General features: G+C 40.5%; 1 protein-coding gene across 1 annotated transcript in view; it reads left to right on the forward strand.

Annotated features, from left to right (window-relative positions):
- LOC122804000 (extended synaptotagmin-3-like) overlaps positions 1–18,769 on the forward strand; it is a 1,677,117-nt gene that overhangs the window by 810,158 nt on the left and 848,190 nt on the right. The gene's annotated exons all lie outside the window — the stretch shown is intronic.

The following is an 18,769-nucleotide window of genomic DNA, read 5'->3' on the forward strand; positions in this document are numbered from 1 at the left end:
TCCTTCAGAACTTGAGGCTTCTAGGAACCGATGTTCTCCAGTCGGGTCTAGGGAGGAGAGTTTGTTCAGACAATCATTGGATCTGAACTTGCCTCTCAGGGCATCGGCTCTGGTGAGCTCGGCTCCTACTTCAGCCTCGGAGCCGTACCCCTTGGTTCTGGCCATTCCCTCTGGTTCTTTGGAGCCAGGGGTTTCCTCGGATCAGGGGTGGGGGGCTTTTGAGGTAATGAGGAGAGTGCTGACTCTACTGGCAGCTCCACTGTCATCTCTGGACATTCCTCCCCCAAAGGCTCTGGTGTGTGCCTCTATACCCTTGCATGCACAGGGATGCAGAGATCCTAGGCCTCAGGATGCCCCACTGGGTGTCCCGCACTCTTCTAAAACCTCTCCAGAGTACCCCTCTGAGGAGGTCCATTGGAAGAGGTTATGCAAGAGGTAGCATTTAGACTCCCCAGAGGAGTATGTCACTTCAGGTATGGACCTTGAATCCAAAGGGTCCCCACTGTCACCTCCTGATGATGTCTCCTTTGGAGACATTTTGGAAATACTTAGAGAGGTGGCTGGAAATCCACCAACCCTTCAGCAGAGGAGTCTGTGTACCTGAAGGCCTTTGGATCTCACCCTTCCTCCACTTGGGTGTCTCCGTCTTTCAACAAACTTATGTATTTAGTTTCTTTTAAGGCATGGGAGTCTCCAGATTCTGTGGAACCAGTTCCTCAGAGACTAAATAAATTAATTTCCTCTCCTTCAGACAAAAGTTTTCTAACTAAGGGAGTTTCAGTAGATGCTGTGGCGGTGGCAGCCACCAAGAAGGAACTCTCAGAGGCATGTTCTTCTGTCCATCTGCTGAACAAGCAGTCTCGCACGATGGACAGATATGGAAAATGCATTTTTTCTTAAGTGACATTTGCTCTTAAGTCGCTGAATTACCTGACTCACTTTATCAGATTACAGAGAGATCTGAAAGAGCTAGGAGATGCCCTACAAGGTTTAGCAGCTGAAGGGGTTTCAGAGAAAGTTTTCTCTCAGCTCTCTACCTTAACTTCAGTAGTCAACTCCTCCATGAGACTAATTTCTTATGCAGCTGATGCAGCAAGCAGAGCAGTGGGTTCAGGGATTTCCCTAAGGAGATATTCCTGGATGCACTTGTGTGACTTTGCAGAACCCTTTAAATCTTCCTTTGTGAATGCCCCATTTGATGGCTCATCCCTGTGTTGGCCTAAAGTCAAGGACACATTAACCAGGTGTCAACAAGAGGGAAAGACTCTCTCTGCTGTAGAAGTCCATTTTTCCTTACCTACCAGACCTTACCCCAAAGGTCCAAAAGCTAGTGGGAAAATGTGGTTGGGAAAATCCCAGAGGGCTTTCCATGACACACGTGGTGATTCTTCCCCAGGGGCAGAGGAGGAAGTGGTAATAAAAGACATCATCCTCGTGATAGAAAATCCTTCTTTGGTAAGCCCTTTCAGTGCTCCTGAAGGGAGGTCTGCCTGTCCATCTCTGGAGGCAGTCTGGGGCCACTTATCTTTGTACCCAAAAGCCGGGCTGCCAATAACAAAAGACAAATGGGTACAAAATCATCATATCCAGAGGTTACTCCATACCCCTTTCCTTCCCCCCTCCCAAGCATAAAAAAGATCCCGGACATTCCACTCAGTCAAAGGAACAGACAACTCTAGAAATTCAAAAGTTGCTAGACAAGAGAGTCATCCAGACAGTCCTCACAGATCAAATAGGATCCGAAACTTACTCAAAATTCTTTTCAGTTCCAAAAAAAAACAGCAGACTGGAGACCAATTCTGGATCTCAGCAACCTAAACAAATCTGTAGAAAATCAAAGTTCTGGATGGTGACACTGCAGTCAATACCCCCATTTCTGGGACAAGACAATTAGATGCGCTTGATAGATGTCCAGGATGCATACTACCACATAAAAAAGGACTAGCGATCCAGGAGACACCTGCATTTTTGGCTGGGAGCCAGCCTCTGCCAGTTTTAGGCTTTGCCTTTTGGCTTCACTACAGCTCCCAGAGTGTTCACCAAGTGTATCGCAGTAGTCATGGCTCACTTGAGATGCCTAGGATTCCAAGTGTTTCCATACTTAGACGACTGGCTCCTAACAACCACCATCGAACATCTACTAACAAAAGTGAGAGAACACCACCTTGCAGGTCTGCTCTCACCTAGTGATCACAATAAACTATGAAAAGTCTGCCTTGCTGCCATCTCAGTGTATCATTTTTATAGAAGCAGAACTAGATACAACAAAAATGATGGCCAAACTTTCTCCAGAAAGGGTACGAGTTCCTCAACGTCGGTCTTGAATCTTTCTAAGAAAAAAGTACAAGCAAAGACAGTCCTAAGAATCTTGGGGACCGTGGCAGCAGCAATAACCTTGATCCCCTTAGCACGTCTGCACATGAGAATTCTCCAGTGGCTGCTGTCCACTCAGTGGTCAATGCAAGAACTTCCCATGTCTCACAAGATATTGCTAATGGAATCTTGCAAAACAGATCTTTGTTGGTGGCTATACTCCACTCATGAGACATTAGGTCGACCCTTTGTACTTCCCCAACCATTAGCCACAGTGACCACGGATGCTTCCAGATGGGGGGGGGCATTATCTGGGAAAGACGGTCCAAGGCACTTAGCAGGATCATGAGTCCCATTTGCATATCAATGTCCTAGAGTTGAGAGCGGTGGTTTTTAGCATTGCAGGCATTCCAGGACTCTCTTCCACTGGGGACTATTGCGATACAGACAGACAACATGTCAGTTGTATGGTACATAAACAAGGAGGAACCAGATCTTTATTCCCTTTGTCAGGAGGCCCCGAGACTATGGCACTGGGCAACCTCCTCTCAACGCTTTCTGATAGCAATGCACATCCCGGGGAAATCCAGCGTGATTGCAGACAGACTCAGAAGAGTGATTCTGATGCCTCACGAGTGGTCCCTAAAACAGAAAGTAACGGAAAAGATTTTCTTCAAATGGGGCCAGCCTTGCTGCGGCCTTTTTGCCATGTCCATGAACACCAAATGTAGCAACTACTTTGCCCTGATCCCCCTCCAGGGGATTCACCAAGGGATGCACTTGTCCACGATTGGCCCTCGCATCATCTCTATGCTTTTCCTCCTTTTCTGTTGATACCTAAAGTTCTTCAGAAAGCCAATTACTTGGGAAGGAACTTGATATTCATTGCCCCATATTGGCCTTGTCAAATATGGTTCCCCTTCTTGTGGCCTCATCGCCAGGAAAAGCCTTGGATTCTAGACCCAGTTCCGGATCTCCTAACTCATGCATCAGGGACACTCCATCCCTCCCTTCAAACCCTCAAGTTGACAGCTTGGCTGCTCCAATTCCAACCATAGCCAGGCTCCCTAACCTTTCTCCTTTAGTAAAACATATCCTAATTTCACCTCATAAGGCTTCAACGAGAAAGATATATAGAAGCAAATGGAAAAGATTTTCTTTATGGGCTTCAGATAATCACATCGATCCCTTTTCTGCCCCAGTAGCTTCCATTCTAGACTTCTGGCAAAACATTTCAGTGAAGGTGCAGCTGCAGCTACTGTTAGAGTTCAGTTAACAGTGATATCCAATTTCCATTTAGGGGAATCAGGCCTCAATATTATGTCCCACAGACTATGCAAAGCCTTTCTTAAAGGTACTTTTTTATTAAGACCACCCATTAAAGACCCTCTATCACCATGGGACTTGAATTTTGTCTTATTCCGTGTGATTTTACCCTCATTTGAGCCAGCATCATCCTACGATCTCAAATATTTGACTCGGAAAACTATTCTTTTGATAGCTATTACTTCTGCTAGAAGGGTGTCAGAGCTGCAAGCCTCATCAGTAAAGCCCCCCAACATGCTTTTCCACAGAGACAGTGTATCCTTATTAACAAAACCATTCCTTTTTACCCAAAGTATGTTCAGAATCTAATTTGAACCAATCCATAGAACTACCAGTATTTTTCCCTAACTATGAGAATAAGTCGAAATACATGTTACACCAACTGGATGTGCATAGACAATCATGCTTCTACTTAATATGGGACAAAGGACTTCAGGTAATCTGACCAGCTGTTTGTATCCTTTTCAGATTCAAAGAAAGATGCACAAGTTTCTAAAGTGACACTTTCAAAATGGCTGTCAGATTGTATAACCTTTGTGTGCAAATTTCAAAACAAAGATTTTTCCCATAAAGTAAAAGGACATTCTACAACAGCCATTGCAACCTCTTCCACCTTTTGGGCTAGACTGCCTCTTGATACAATTTGTGCTGCAACAACATGGGCGAGGTCACATAACTCACTACAGTTTCATTTTGGCCTCCAGGAACAGGGTCTCCTTTGGTTCCACAGTTCTGTAGAATATACTCCCTTGAGCCACTCAAAGATGATGCTAGGTATCCTGTCCCAACCTAGTAAAAATAAAGGCGAGATAGGACAACAACACATAAAGAAGTTATGTACTCACCATAATGTTCCATGTGTATTGTCCATCTCGCCTTCATTCTTATATCCCACCCTCCTTCCCCCAGCTCTTTGCTCCTGGAAGACCAAGTTGATACAATTGGCTATTAATGATCTATGACCTTCTTGATTGCTGCATAAGGTCTTAAGCGACTCATTCTATTTATATCTGCAAACAAGATCTGGGGAGCTCTCCTAGTGCTGATGGGATAGGGTTTAGCCACAAGCTAGTGGAAGACCTCGAGCTTGTGTAGAAGGCCAAGTCAGATCCGAACCCAACCTAGTAAGAATGAAGGCAAGATGGACAACACATTTGGAACATTATGGTGTGTACATAACTTATTTTGTCTGCTCTTTTAATGGATAGGCAGTCCCTCCCAGTCATATATGCCGCCAAGCCTCTCTGCAGCTCACCTTGTTTTCTTTTGACAATAGTTGCAATAAGCCTATTCACCTTTGCAGAAATTCTGCTGTAAAGGCTGTTATGAGGTGTTATTAGAATGCCATGAATCTCAGTGGCAAATTAAATTAAGAGCAGACTAGTCCAGGAAATGAAACAGTAAATATTAAATGTATTTTTACAAGTGCAAAGGTCGTAATTTTTTTGTCTCACTTATTTATTCCCCTTTATGCATTGAAAGAGCATTGATAGAAAGTTGTCACATGTATATTGGCATTGTTTTATTATTACTTTAAAAAATAGGTGGGTTATTTTTTTTGGGGGGGGCGATGATTGGCTAATATAGAGCCACATGATCTTTATGCACCAGTTTTAAATCTTGATGTCAGTTTGAAGTTTTAGATTCTGAGGATGTTCTTAATTGATTACAAAAAGAATGAAAGCGGTTAAGTCTAAAACTGCATCGGAGATGCCATTTGAGGTAACTTCCAGTGGAACTTTTTGTTGTTTGGTTGCTTTTGTGTTCAATGCCGTTTTTGGAAGTTTTGTTGCTTGTAGACTGATGAGTAACTTTTTGGAGTTCTGCAAGACCATGGGAGTCATGTTTTAAGAAATATGGCTAGCTGTATTTTTGGAACCACAGCAGGGAATAATCAGAATATGAAAATTAATGTTTCAGATTGCCCAAATCATTTGTTTGTGTTTGGATGGATGGATAGGGAAAACTAAATTATAAAGCAGAAAACATGCATTTTATTCTGTAGTTGTACTTTAATGCATTTAATAGAAGAGTGCAGAATTTAGTTTTATTTAAAGATAGCCACTGCAGTTTTTCTTATGGCTAAAAGTTAATGTTTTCTAAAAGCATAAAGGTTTTTTTCACATCGGGGGGGGGGGGTACAGATAGGAAAAGAACACACACAATTTGTGTAAATGGGAGGACAGGTTGTAACGTGTGCTTTTTCATGGGTAACCCTAATTTTAAGTTAGGGTAGTACCTGTGGATCCAGCTGTTGATTTGGGGCAGTTGTTCCTATCTGGGAGATTGAATTCTGTTTTTTGAAGATGTACATAGATTTGTTTGTTAATAGGTTATGGGGGTGCTCTGAAAATCTATCTAGTGTTTTTGTTTTGGGGTTTTCATTAAAACAAAAAGTCTTGAAAATGTGATGTAGGTTCAAATGGAGATGACAGGAAACAATTGTATAAAAGATCAGCCTGCCAAACATTAGCGTGTATATGTAACACAAGTCACACATCCCTTCCCCCATCAGTGTGACATTCGAGCTGGTCCTGCCCTAGGGGGAAGGGATGTGAATTTAACATGTGTACCAATAACACTTTGTTTTACAGCACAATAAACCACTCCCATGCCTGATAAAAAAGTATATATATATATATATATATATATATATATATATATATATATTTAGAAAGCTTGTGAGGAAATTATTACTCTATTTTTGTTTTACTTGGACCGCTTGTCTGTTTACTTAATATTTTTGACTGGAAACAGACTGCCTGCCTTGCTTGGATTACTTTCGAATACATAGTAATGCTGTACAATTATATATTTTCTATTACTTTTTGTTTTGTTTTAATTATATATTTTCTATTATTACTTTTTGTTTTGTTTTGACTTAGACGAGTTTACATTCGCTACTTCTACTACTGTTGTCTGATCTGATTAATATACAGTGATCAACTAGAAATATATGGACTGAAAATCTTCTACACAGAGAAGTTTCTTACACTGTTTTGTTTTTGGACCCACTACACTTTAGTGGGTTGTTTTGAGACTTTGGGGATACCACGGAGATTACTTTTTTTTTTTTATATGTAACACAAGAAATCCACATTCAAATAAACTGTCATGCATAGCAGCTGGGAAAAGTGTATTATCATAATGGTTACACTATCCATATTATTTTGGAATGTAAATGGCCTTACAGGTATAGACAAAAGACAAGGGTGTTGAATTGTATTAAAAATGCGGAGTGCTAATAGCAATTTTTCAGGAGACACACACATAAAGAAATTAGCATGTGAGTTTGATAAAGCAAGGATTGCAGGATGAATATTCAGGAGAATATCAGGGACAAAGAAAAAGGTGAGTAATTATATTTGCTAGAGGAAAACCAGTAGTTCTAGAAGGGGGGGGTATAATAATTGTAGACTGGTGGTAGTAAGGGGCTATTGGCAAGGAAGAATGATTATGTTGGCATGTATTTATATTCCAGTAAAATCTGTTATTAATGGAGCTTAAGAAAATTTGGGGCGAAATAGTCCACATTTCATCAGGGAATAGTTACTTATAGGTGGGGATTGGAACTTGATTTGCAACAGTGAGGATGTATCTGAGGAACCCAGAAGGGGAACTATAACAAAAGGAAGTATATTTCTGAAAAAAATTGAAAATCTTTGGTATGGAGTATGTGACTTCAGTAGTTGAAATTCAGAACGAACTTGCATATTTCTCAAAGTACAATAACTAGGATAGAAAAGGTAGAAATTATAATTCACAGGAGCATGTGAATTTATTTGAAAGTTTCAACACACATCTAATAACTATTTTCAGATCATGCACTAATAAAATAAAAACTAAGATAAAAATGTAGGGTAATGAAACAAAAATAAGACACTGGTACTTTCCCACCCACCTGTTAAAAAAAGGAGTTTAAGGAATGGGTAGTAGAAATTATTCAAGATATGTTAGGGAAGATAGAAATTTCTTTGGAAGTTATGGCTGGTGAGTGGGATAAAATGAAAATGGAGCCTAACATAGCATAGAAATAAAAGAAAGCTATATGGTTAAGAAGTAATTAAAATTATTTAGAGGGGCTAACAAAGGCTGAAGTATTGCAGAATAAGGGGCGTCTCACTGAACAAGAATATGCACAAATGTGAAGTGCTAAAGAGAAAATAAGGAGGTATCTGGATAATATGCATGCATTTAGATTACTTTTAAGCAATTATCTTTGATAGTAATTCCAGAGCACAAAAACTTTTAGCATAATGACTTTGGCAAAAGAAAGCAGGGTTGTCACCAAACTTAGAGCGTATAGCAAGGAAAACAACCAGAGAGCCTGTAGAGGTATTAGAGCTATTCCAGAAATTTGATGAACATTTCTATAAAGAAGAAAGATGTGGAACTGAAATATTTATGGAAGACTTAAGTATGCTAAGGTTAGAGGTAAATGAGGCTCAACAGTTGACTCATAAGGTAGGAGGAGATGAGGTAAAATGTTGATGTGTAGTCAATCTGCAGGAAAGTCTCTGGGAACACATGATATTCCTGTGGAAGTTTGGAAGGTAGGAGGGAAGAAAGTGATAATTATCTGGAAGGTTTTGTTTAATAGTATTTTAAAATGAAGGCAAGCACCAACAACTTGGAAGAAAGGCGTAGTGGCTGTAACACCTAAAAACAGTAAAGTCCCATCAGACTCAGTTTCATATAGACTCATTTCAATTTTAAGTCATGATTATAAAGTGTTTATATACTAAATATAAGAATGGCAAAGGTGTTACCAAGATAGATATGGATCAGTCTGGTTTTGTGGAGGGCAGGCAAGGAGTTGACATAATAGAACAGTGATGATCCAGAGGGAAACAGAATGTATGAAAGTACCACTGTTGTTGTTGTTGTGTCTTTCGGCTTTTCCCGGTTAGGGGTCGCCACAGCGGAACTCCGGTCCGCTAATGATTGGCAGTAGATTTTTACTTGTTGGTGGGTATTGATGCAGAGAAATAATTTGACAGAGTAAGTTGGGATTTTATTAACAGGGCAATGGAAGCATCTGAATTCTTTGATACAATAATAAGGTTAACTTATTAACTTAGGAGGATATAAGAAGGATCGGAGGTGAGAATTAAAGTGGTGGGTTTGTCTGTGACAAATTGTGTTTGAACAGAGGAACCAGGCAGGGGTGTCCTTTTTCCCTTTATTTGGTTTAGATTTAGAACCACTGGCAAAGAAAGTAAGGGACTCGGGATATAATTGATATGGTAATCAAGAAAAGTTGGATTTATTTGCAGACAGTATTTTGCACCTGATAAATCCAGAAAAGGACATCTCAGTGCTGTGGGACATTTTGAGACAGTTTCATGTCTTTTGGAGATATAAAATTAATGAAGCTAAAACAATGGCTGTAGCCGTAAATTATGTACCTACACGTGGAATGGTTCAACAATACCCATATTTATGGGGATATGATAAAATGTGAAGTATTTAGGAGTATGGATTAAAAAGGTTTGTGTTATGGCAGCTAAGTATATGTGGTATGAGACTAAACAAAAGACGATACAAAAACTGAGAAACTGAAAGCTGTTATTTATGGATATGGATAATAAGATATAAGCAGTGAAATGTTTTTAGTCCCTTTAGTTTTATATATGGGTCAGTTATATTTTTATCAACCAGAGAAGTTGTGGACAGTAATTAAAAAAAGACTTGAAGGAATTTAACTGGGATGGGAAGAGGGCAAGGGTTAAGTCAGACAAGTTGATCCTTCCAACAGAACTAGGTAGTTTAGGATTACCTAATTTGAAGGGGATTTTAGAGCTATTCAGTTAAGGCTCATGTACATAACACAAGGAGAAAGTTATAATTCAAATTTGAAAGGGTTGATGATGAAGTGTGGGAAATTCAAGAAATAAGGGGAGAGTGGGATTTTGGATGCAGATGGTTAAGGAGAATTTGCAGCATCCATACAGAATATTATATTCATAAAATAGCAGAAAATATTCTAAGAACTAAGCCAACAAGAGAATAGAAAAAGGGGATTCTTTCCGATAGAGATGACTGCAAGTAGGGGTACAGAGAGTAGGTAAGTTGGTCTGGAATTTACTGGAGAAAACTGGGAAATGAACCGAGATATTGGGAGCAGAAAATTAGAGGGTAAAGGTAATAGAATGGGATGAGACCAAGAAGACAGAGACTGCCCTCCCTACCAGGGATTGATATCGGAGTACAGGGAAAGAGAAATAGATAGGGGGATCTTAAGTGACCATGATGTGGTAGAATGTAGTTGAGCCTAAAATAGAAGCTGCTGCTAAAAAAAAAAAAAAAAAAAGATAATTAGGATGTTCGCAATTATTATGACTCAATCAGTGGAGATTAGAAAAAGGTTGGGAAGAGAGATTGGCTAAGCATTTACAAAAGTACAATAGGAGAACAAATGTATGGCTGCTAAGTATGCAACAAAGTCTAGAAGGTCTAGGATTTTTGCTTTGAAGTTTTTTGTTTTGCATATGTATTTTTATATCTTAAGCAGGAGTCAAAGATGTTTTCCTGTTGTAGATGGCAAATGTTGGAGGTGTGTTGTGGAAGAAAGAACTAAATGGGAACATATGTTTTGGGAGTATAATGAGGTGGCAGATTTAAAAAATTCCCTACTGAGAATTCTGTCAGAAATATTTGGTGAGCAAATGAGTGTAACTAAGGAAATGAATCTTTTGAGCTGGAACACTGGATCTCAGTTGTGTCATTAAGTTTAATTCTGGTGGTCGCCAAAAAAGCAATTACTAGAAAATAGAAATTTATGTCTAAACCAGCTGTATTTGAAGTGCTGAATATTGTAACAGAGATAAAAACCTGTAAGTGGGATCTTTAGAAATAGGATGGAGCAAATTATGTAGAAATAAATTGAAACTGTGGGGACAGCACATGCAGAATAACATTCAGGAGACGTGAGGTTTAAGGTAAGGCAGGAATTGAGCAATTTATGTAATGCTGAACTGATAATAGTTATAAAGAAGACCATATGTGATTTATAATGCACGTAACTGGAAACATGTTGGTATGCTTTGTTTTCTTTTATAATGTAGGTTTGCCTATGTCATAAATGATAATTTAATAAAGGTGTTAAAAATAAACCTGGTCAGTGGCTAAACAGGACATGCTGGAGAGAGAGGTTGTGTTTCAAAGATTAGCCCTTCACATAGACCTCCCATCCATGTGCAGTAAAGCTCATCTCTAGCCTTAATTAAACGTAACTTGGACCAGTGGGTGAGAAATCATAAACTTACTCCTTGTTTGGCATCCTAATGGACATGGGGAGCCTATAAATGCTTGATGTGTAAAGGCCTATATTGTGACTGTAAAATTCCATGAGAGTATTGATACATCTCCAGTATTTTGGTAAATGTGGGATAAGCTTGACTTGACTAGGCTTAAAATGGCTTTTCAGCCAATAACCTAGTAACCGCGTATGAACAGTACATACAGAATAATGTTTTGGTGGGAGGTGGAAAAGTGAAATGTCAGTAAAAGCATGACTTGAACAATCTGTGTAGTGTTAAATTGAATAATCATTGTTAGTATGTATAATATATGAAAAGGAAAATCTTCATCATTTTTTCTCTTTTTTTAATAGAATATATGTGTGCCACTAAGTAACATCTGATATTATAAAGGTGTTTAAAGAAAACTCTTTACAAAATAACCTCAGTGATGATCTGTAAATTCACCACTGATCTAGCTTCTCTGTTCTTTATGGATAGGGTGGTAGTAGGAATTGCACTGACTAGGATGTAGATGGTCTGCTCAACCAATTGCAGTAGTATCCTCGAGACACACAAGATACTAGATGTACAAGGTTGAAATTGGCAAGGAAGGTTAATACATTGGATAAAGCTGTATGTGTTTACAAAGTATGGGAGTGGTGACCAATAGAGCGTATCCTTATTAACTAACTTGCAATAAATCAAATCTAGTCAAAGTAATAGATCTGCTTAATTTTTGTTTGCCAAAATATAGGATAGTACACATTTTTCTCACTAAATGAGCATGTAGTAGCTCACTTACCAAAGCATAGGAAATACTTATTAAATATTAGTGAAATCATCTTTATTATTGTCAAAAAAAATTTTTACAGTCATCAGTGTACTTAATCAACAAACAATGATCATTACATGGAATAGAGGCAAAAACGGCATTAAACAACAAAGCCTGGAGCATGGGTCTTCAGTAAACAGATCTCATCAGTGCCAGATGTGATTATTTTCATTGAATCACTACTTTTTGGGTTCTGCCTCTGAGCCAACAATTAATCCATCTACATAAATATTGATCAACTTGATATTGTTCCAAAGCCATATCAGTAGTGTGGAATAATAATAAGAAAACTTTGGATCTGATGTTGTTCTTTTCATTCTTCCGCACTGATGGGTTACAGATCCAACCCTTGGATCTGACTTGGCCACACTTCCAAGACTTGAAACTGAATCTGAAGCTCCTTCCTCTACCCATAATGCTCCAGTCTATCCCCAGCTCCTCAGATCTCGTTTGCCACTATTGCAACAAGATGTAGTTCAGAATCTCGGGCTGTAAGAGAAACAGATTTTGTCAATTATTTTCTGCTTATACCTATGTATTTTAACTTTTAAGAGGGAGGAAAAAGAAACTGTAACTAACTTTACTCTTTTACTAGCTGTTGCAGGTGTTAGGGTTCATCATTCTGTCCCTTCTGTTCTGTTTTCCTAGTATGCCCATTGGTACTTTATATATTTTTCCTAAATAATTCATAGTTGTCTGAAGTTAAAAACAAAAAAAAAAGGAAAAGAAAACTCTTGTTGAACTATTGTTTACTTTTCCAATTGTATTTTTTTACTTACAGTGGAGAGACTGCTTGTTCTATTTCATGGGGCCTTCTGCTATTTAAAATGTCAGAGAAACCCACCAGATTTAAGAGATGCACTTCTTGTAGGCATAAAATACCCGATTCAAATGCCCCCAAGAATTGTGTCTGCAGTCTGGGACTAGAACATTTGAAGTCCAAGTGTGAGATTTCCACCTCCTTCAATCCTTGAGCCCTCTCAGACAGGAGCAGTAAACTAATCCTTAATGGTTTGCACCCTGCTTCTTCTCCTTCCTCCTCCAGGGCTTAAAACCCCTCTAAAGCTCCTGGCTCCAAAGAATCTAAGAAGTGAGCCCTCTCTGTCTCTCCAAGGGCTTCACTGCAGCCTCCTGAGAAGCTTTAGAGAACTTTGGGTCTTATTAGAACCTTGAACGCTTGAAATGTTGAACGTCATATGGTCGACACCATATGATCGACATTTCAAGTGTTCAAAGGTTAAGCATAACGGCGCCGTTCAGTGCAGAATGGGAGAATTTCCCTTTTCTGCACTGAAGTGCAATCTCGGAGTTGGTATATTTAAGTAGGGGAGGTGTGGGGGGTGCAGGGTGGCTTTTCCCCCCTGCCTTCACCGTTAAGGTAAGTTTTTTTTTTGTTTGTTTTTTGTTTTTTTATTATATATTCGAAGTTTAGAACTTCGATCATAAGTTTTGAAAGTTTGATTATATAATATAGACCCAGATCCGAAGAGTATTACACCCTCCACACACACTCTGATCTACAGACTTCTGATCCAATGGAGGTTATCACTATAGCAGGTTCCTCTCTTCCATTGACTTCACTGTTGGATCCCAAACCCTTAGATCTGGCCGTTCAGAGCTGATCTCCAAGTTTTTGTATTGTAACCTGTCACACCTGCATTGCCTTCCAAATTGTTTTAAACACCGACCAAACATTTCAGGCCTGCTTCCTCAGCTTCTTCCAGATCCTCTAGGAGCTTGACAGAGGCTGATATGGACAGGATGATTCAGAAATTCCTTAGGGCTGAAATCCAGATGGGGTTTTTGCCAGCTCCGTCTCCTCCTGGATCCATGAGTGCACCCACCAGCCTATACAGTCTCCTCCTCCAATGCAATCAGTGGTTCCAGAACCCAGTATCCAAGGTACCTGACAGAGTCGGCATTGGATCTGAGGAAGCCCACTTCCTCAACTCCAGTGGTTTCCTTGACCAGTCCTGCTCTAGCACCATAGCATCAGAGTGGATCTTGGATCAGAGGGGTCAGCTCCAGGTCTGGGGGGTTGGGTTTGGCTCCAATGCTGTTGGATCTGTCTCTTCCTCTTGGTGCCTTGGCCGTCAACAGCTTGGATCTGATTCTTTCTGGGGGGCATGGATCCAGAGTGGGCCCCAACCTTTTGTTCTCTGCTGCCTGTGCTCCTGGGAGGTTGGGAGAAGGCTTCCCCTGGCCCATCAGCGTTACAGATGGTAGAGTCTTCTCTTTACATAGAGATCCATCCTCTTGCATCTTGGATCCTACCCCTTGCCCCACATTGGGTCCAAGCTACGAGCCCATAATTCCTCCTCCTTTTGGTCAGCCTACCCTGGGAAGCCTCCAAACTCATCCCCAGAGAGTTTTCCCCATTCTTCAGATACCTTCCCTGACCACTCCATGGAAGAAGTACTGCAGAAGAAGACATGCGAGAGTAGGCACATAGACTCCCCAATGGAGTCTCTCACTGAAGACACCGACTTCGATGAGGGAGAGAGGGATCCCCTTGATCACCACCTGATGACATCTCCTTTGGAGACATCCTGGAAATCCTTAAGCAGAAGGGTGGCTCATCTTCCCAGCCACTCTTCCTGAGGAGCTTGTGTTTTTGGAAGCTTTTGGGGTGGGCCCATGTACATTTTGGATGACCCTCCCCCATGTAGATGAATTTATTGGCCTAGTTTCCCACTGGGCTTGGAAGGACACTGTCGAGCCCATCCCCAAATGCACAGATCAATTTCTAGACCCCAGACAGATGGAATCTATTCAAATAGTGGTGTTCTGGTTGATGCCATAGTTGTGGTGGCAACCACTAAAAAGGAGCTAGCTTAGCAGAGCTCCTGTGTCCATCCAGAGAACAGGGAGTCCAGAGTGATGGACAGATTCAGAAAGTGCATCTACGGCTCAGCCACATTCACACTGAGGTTGTTAAATTACGTGGCACATATCACCCATTTGCCGAGAAATTTGATCAAGGAGCTCTCAAACTCTCTTGCTGAAACCATGTCAGCAGAGGATCTCAAGAAGGTCTCTTCTCAACTGGCTATTCTCTCATCTATCATTAATTCATTGATGAGGTTAAGCTCCCATTCAGCAATGGGTACATCACCAGTAGCTGGTTCGGGCATAGCCGGAAGGAGACATGCCTGGATGAGGCTATGCAACTTTGTGGAACACTTCAAGGCATCCTTTGTTAATGCCCTCTTTGATGGCTTCTCTTTGTTCGGGCCATCTGTGAATGATACGCTTACCCACAGCGAGCAAGAAGGAAATATCCAGTCTGCTGTGGGAATCAAGTTTTCTACCCTTCAATAGACATTTTCTAGAAACCAAAGAGATGGGGAAAAAAACATGGTTCCGGAAATCTCAAGGGCCTTTTCAAGACCTGTGTGGAAACACTTCCTTCAGAGGCAGAGGAGGAGGAGTTTTCAATAATAGATGTCACCCCAGAGGCTGAGGGGGTCTGCAGAACCAGGGCTTCAGAGACTCCTTTTCTGATAGCCCCTGTGAGGGCTTCTGAGGTGTTGCCAGACTGTCCATCTCTGGAGGTGGTCAGGGGTCATGTTGCCCTTCACCTAGCCACCTGAATAAACCTTTCAAACAATGCATGGGTGCTAAGCATAGTATCAAGAGATTGCTACATCCCATTTTTCTTTCCACCTCTGGTGCCAAGGAAGAAGCTCCCTGACATTCCACCTAGTCAGAGGGAGTATGCAGCTCAAGAAGTTTCAAAGCTGCTGCAAAAGAGTCATCCAGGAGGTTCAAATCAAACAAATAGGGTTTGGAAGTTACTCCTGCTTCTTTTTGGTGCCAGAGAAGACCGGGACCTACGACTAGTTTTGGATCTAAGCAGCTTGAACCAGTATGTAAAGAATTCATAGTTTTGGATGGTTATGGTTCAGTCCATCCTGCCTCTTCAGTGCAAGGATGATAGGATGTGATGTATAGATCTCCAGGATGCATACTATCACATCAAAATAAACAGGCGCTCCAGGAGACACCTACTGTTTTGGCTGGGAGCCAGCACTACCAATTCAGAGAACTGCCCTTTAGACACACACCATAGCCCCCTGGGTCTTCACCAGATGTATGACAGTTGTGGAAGCTCACCTCAGGCTTAGAGGATTCCAGGTGTTTTCCAATCTCGATGATTGGCTTCACACTGCCCCAACCAGGCATCAACTTCTACAAGCCAGGGATTACTTGCTTCAGATCTCCAACTCCCCAGACATCACAATAAATCTTGCCAAATCCAACTTGACACCTGTACAGACTCTAGAGTTTATAGGCACCCAACTGGATGGTATGACCTTATAGGCACCCAACTGGATGGTATGACCCAAGTGGCTTTGTTACCTTTTCACCGCATCATATCTCTGTGAAATCAGGTGTGGAACTTACCGACTCATCCGTTCTTCATTCAAATCCTCCAGTGGACCTTGTTATAGTGGTCTATTTTTACCAGCCTCTGTCTGTTCCCATCAAACTCACTCCAGTTTGCAAACATCATGTTCGATGGTGGATCCAGTCAGACTAACTGTTTTTGGACAGGCTGTGTTCTTCCAATCCCCACAACCACAGTGACCATTCCCAACTGGGGTGGACGGGGCATTTCGGAGACCAAGTTGCTTATCACTGTCCTAGAGATGAGAACAGTCCTCCTAGAGTTGAAAATCTTTCAGGACATTCTTCCCATAGGGACTATTGCAGTACACTCAGACAACATGTCAGTAGTCTGGTACATCAGCAAATAAGATGGAACCCTTTCCTACCCGTTGTGCAGAAAGCCCATGAGTGTCTGGGAATGGGCGATCTTTTCAGACCGTTTTCTAATTGCAACACACATACTGGGGGAGACCAGTGTGCTGGCAGATAGGGTAATGATTTCCTTTCTCTTTTAACTTCCAGACTATGTAAAGCTTTCATTAAGGGAATTTTCCTCCTTAGACCTCCAAAAAAAGATCCCTCTCCTCCATGGGACCTTACCTTAGTCCTCCAGAGGCTGACTCTGAAACCCTTTGAACCAACTAACAGTTGCAAAATTAAGTTTCTTTCTTTCAAAACAGTCTTTTTGGCAGCTATCACGTAAGCAAAAGAATTTCTGAGCTCCAGCCCTTATTGACTAGGCCTCCTTTCATTATCTTCCATAAAGATAGCGTGTCTCAGTGAACCAACCCTTCCTTTATGCCTAAGAGACCAACAATAATCAGTCCATTCAGCTGCCTGTTTTCTTTCCCAACTTTAGTAATAAGGGTGAATACATGCTGCATCATCTTTATGTTCAAAGACAATTGTGTTTTCACCTACACAAAAAAAAAGTAGTACAGGAAGTCTGATCAACTGTTTGTATTTTTTCCCCATAACTGCTTGGGTCAAGCAGCTTCCAAAGTTACTCTGGCCAAATGGATTACTAACTGTATTTTACTGATCTGTTCTCAAAAAGGTCTGGAGTTGCCACGTCCTCCTAGAGCCAACTCCACAAGATCCATGGCTTACATCATCTGCTTTTTCATCTAGAATTTCTCTTGATGGCTGTGCTGCAGCCACTTGGTCAAAGACTCATAACTTTGTTATGCATTAAAAATTGGACATTGTCTTCAGAAGCAGGGCCTCCTTTGGGTTGACAGCACTTCAGCATATCCTTACTTGAGGGCCTCCCAAGAGTTAAGTAGCTGAAGACTCTGACCCGTCAGTGAGGAAGAATGAAAAGGACAACATCAGATTCACCTTGGCATCTGTGTTGTCCATTTCCATTCTTCCTTACCTTCCCTTCCCAGCCATCCCCAGGCCTTGTCTGCCCGAGCAGGATCATGGATGATAATGGAACCCTCAGGTTCCAGGTTTGAGCCTCAATCTTTTGTTCTGTCTGTCCTCTCTCAATATCTCAGTGGGCATTAAGGCAGCAAACTCAGTCTGAGGAGTTGGGGATGGAGTGGAGCGTTATGGGTAGAGAGAGGAGCTTGAGATTCAGTTCCAAGTCTTGGAAGTGTGGCCAAGTCAGATCCGAGGTTTAGATCCATAACCCATCAGTGTGGAAGAATGAAAATGGGCAACACAGGTGCCTAATTATGGTAAGTACATAACTTCTAATTTAAATCAAATTTCAGTGTACATGTACTAATTCCCTATCTCCTTAGCCCTAAAGAGGTAATCCTAAAAGCTTGACAAATTACTGAGTGTAGAGTGGCCTTTCAAAAAACTATGTTGAAAAAAATCAATCGGTGCAACATTATTTTCTTTAAGTATGATTTCACTAATACACCTCTCAAAGCATTTGTGTAATATTCATGTTACTGGACAATAATTTTGTACTGCCATCTTATCTGCGGATTTAAAAACTGGAGTAGCTAAAGATTCCTTACAAGTACTTGGTACATATCCTTTGCAGATTAGATGTCCTAGTTAATATACTCACTAAATAATCTTTTATATTAACCAACAAAATTCCAGGAATGCAATCTGGTCCACTCAGTGTAGAAGATTTTATTTTATTTAATACTTTTAATAACATCTCTTCAGTAGTATTAAGACATTTTGTCTTGCATTCAATTCTTTGTTCCAAAGACTGAGAATAACATTCACATGTATCAGTTCCAAAATGAGTAAAATATTCATTACATTTATAATCTGTCATTTCATCGCTAGTCATTGACTAATCTACAAAAACAGAAGTAATATGTTTGGTTTTATTCTTGAAAGAATTAATGTATTTATAACATTTTTGAAGTTTGTATGATCATTTCCCAACAGTTTGCCATATTTTATTTTTTCGTTTCTTATACTTAAAGATAATTGCTTACTTAGCGTTAACTTCTTTTTATTAAATGCATTTGGAAATTTACAATAAACACAAGAGTCCCTCTTTTTTTCTTTTGTATAATCTGTTCAGATTATAATTTTGCCATACTGAGAATTTATTTTTGGGAATTTACTGTTCTGTAGCAAGTTGTGCCAACTGCACTATTATACAATAGAGATTCAAATCATCATAACCCCCACTAATTCGTTCAGCCATCTCTACCCAATCCAAAGTTTAAATTCATAGTAA

The sequence above is a fragment of the Protopterus annectens genome, chromosome 6.part0 (assembly GCF_019279795.1).
Source record: "Protopterus annectens isolate FY-2018-M chromosome 6.part0, PAN1.0, whole genome shotgun sequence".
NCBI classification, from domain to species: Eukaryota; Metazoa; Chordata; order Ceratodontiformes; family Protopteridae; genus Protopterus; species Protopterus annectens.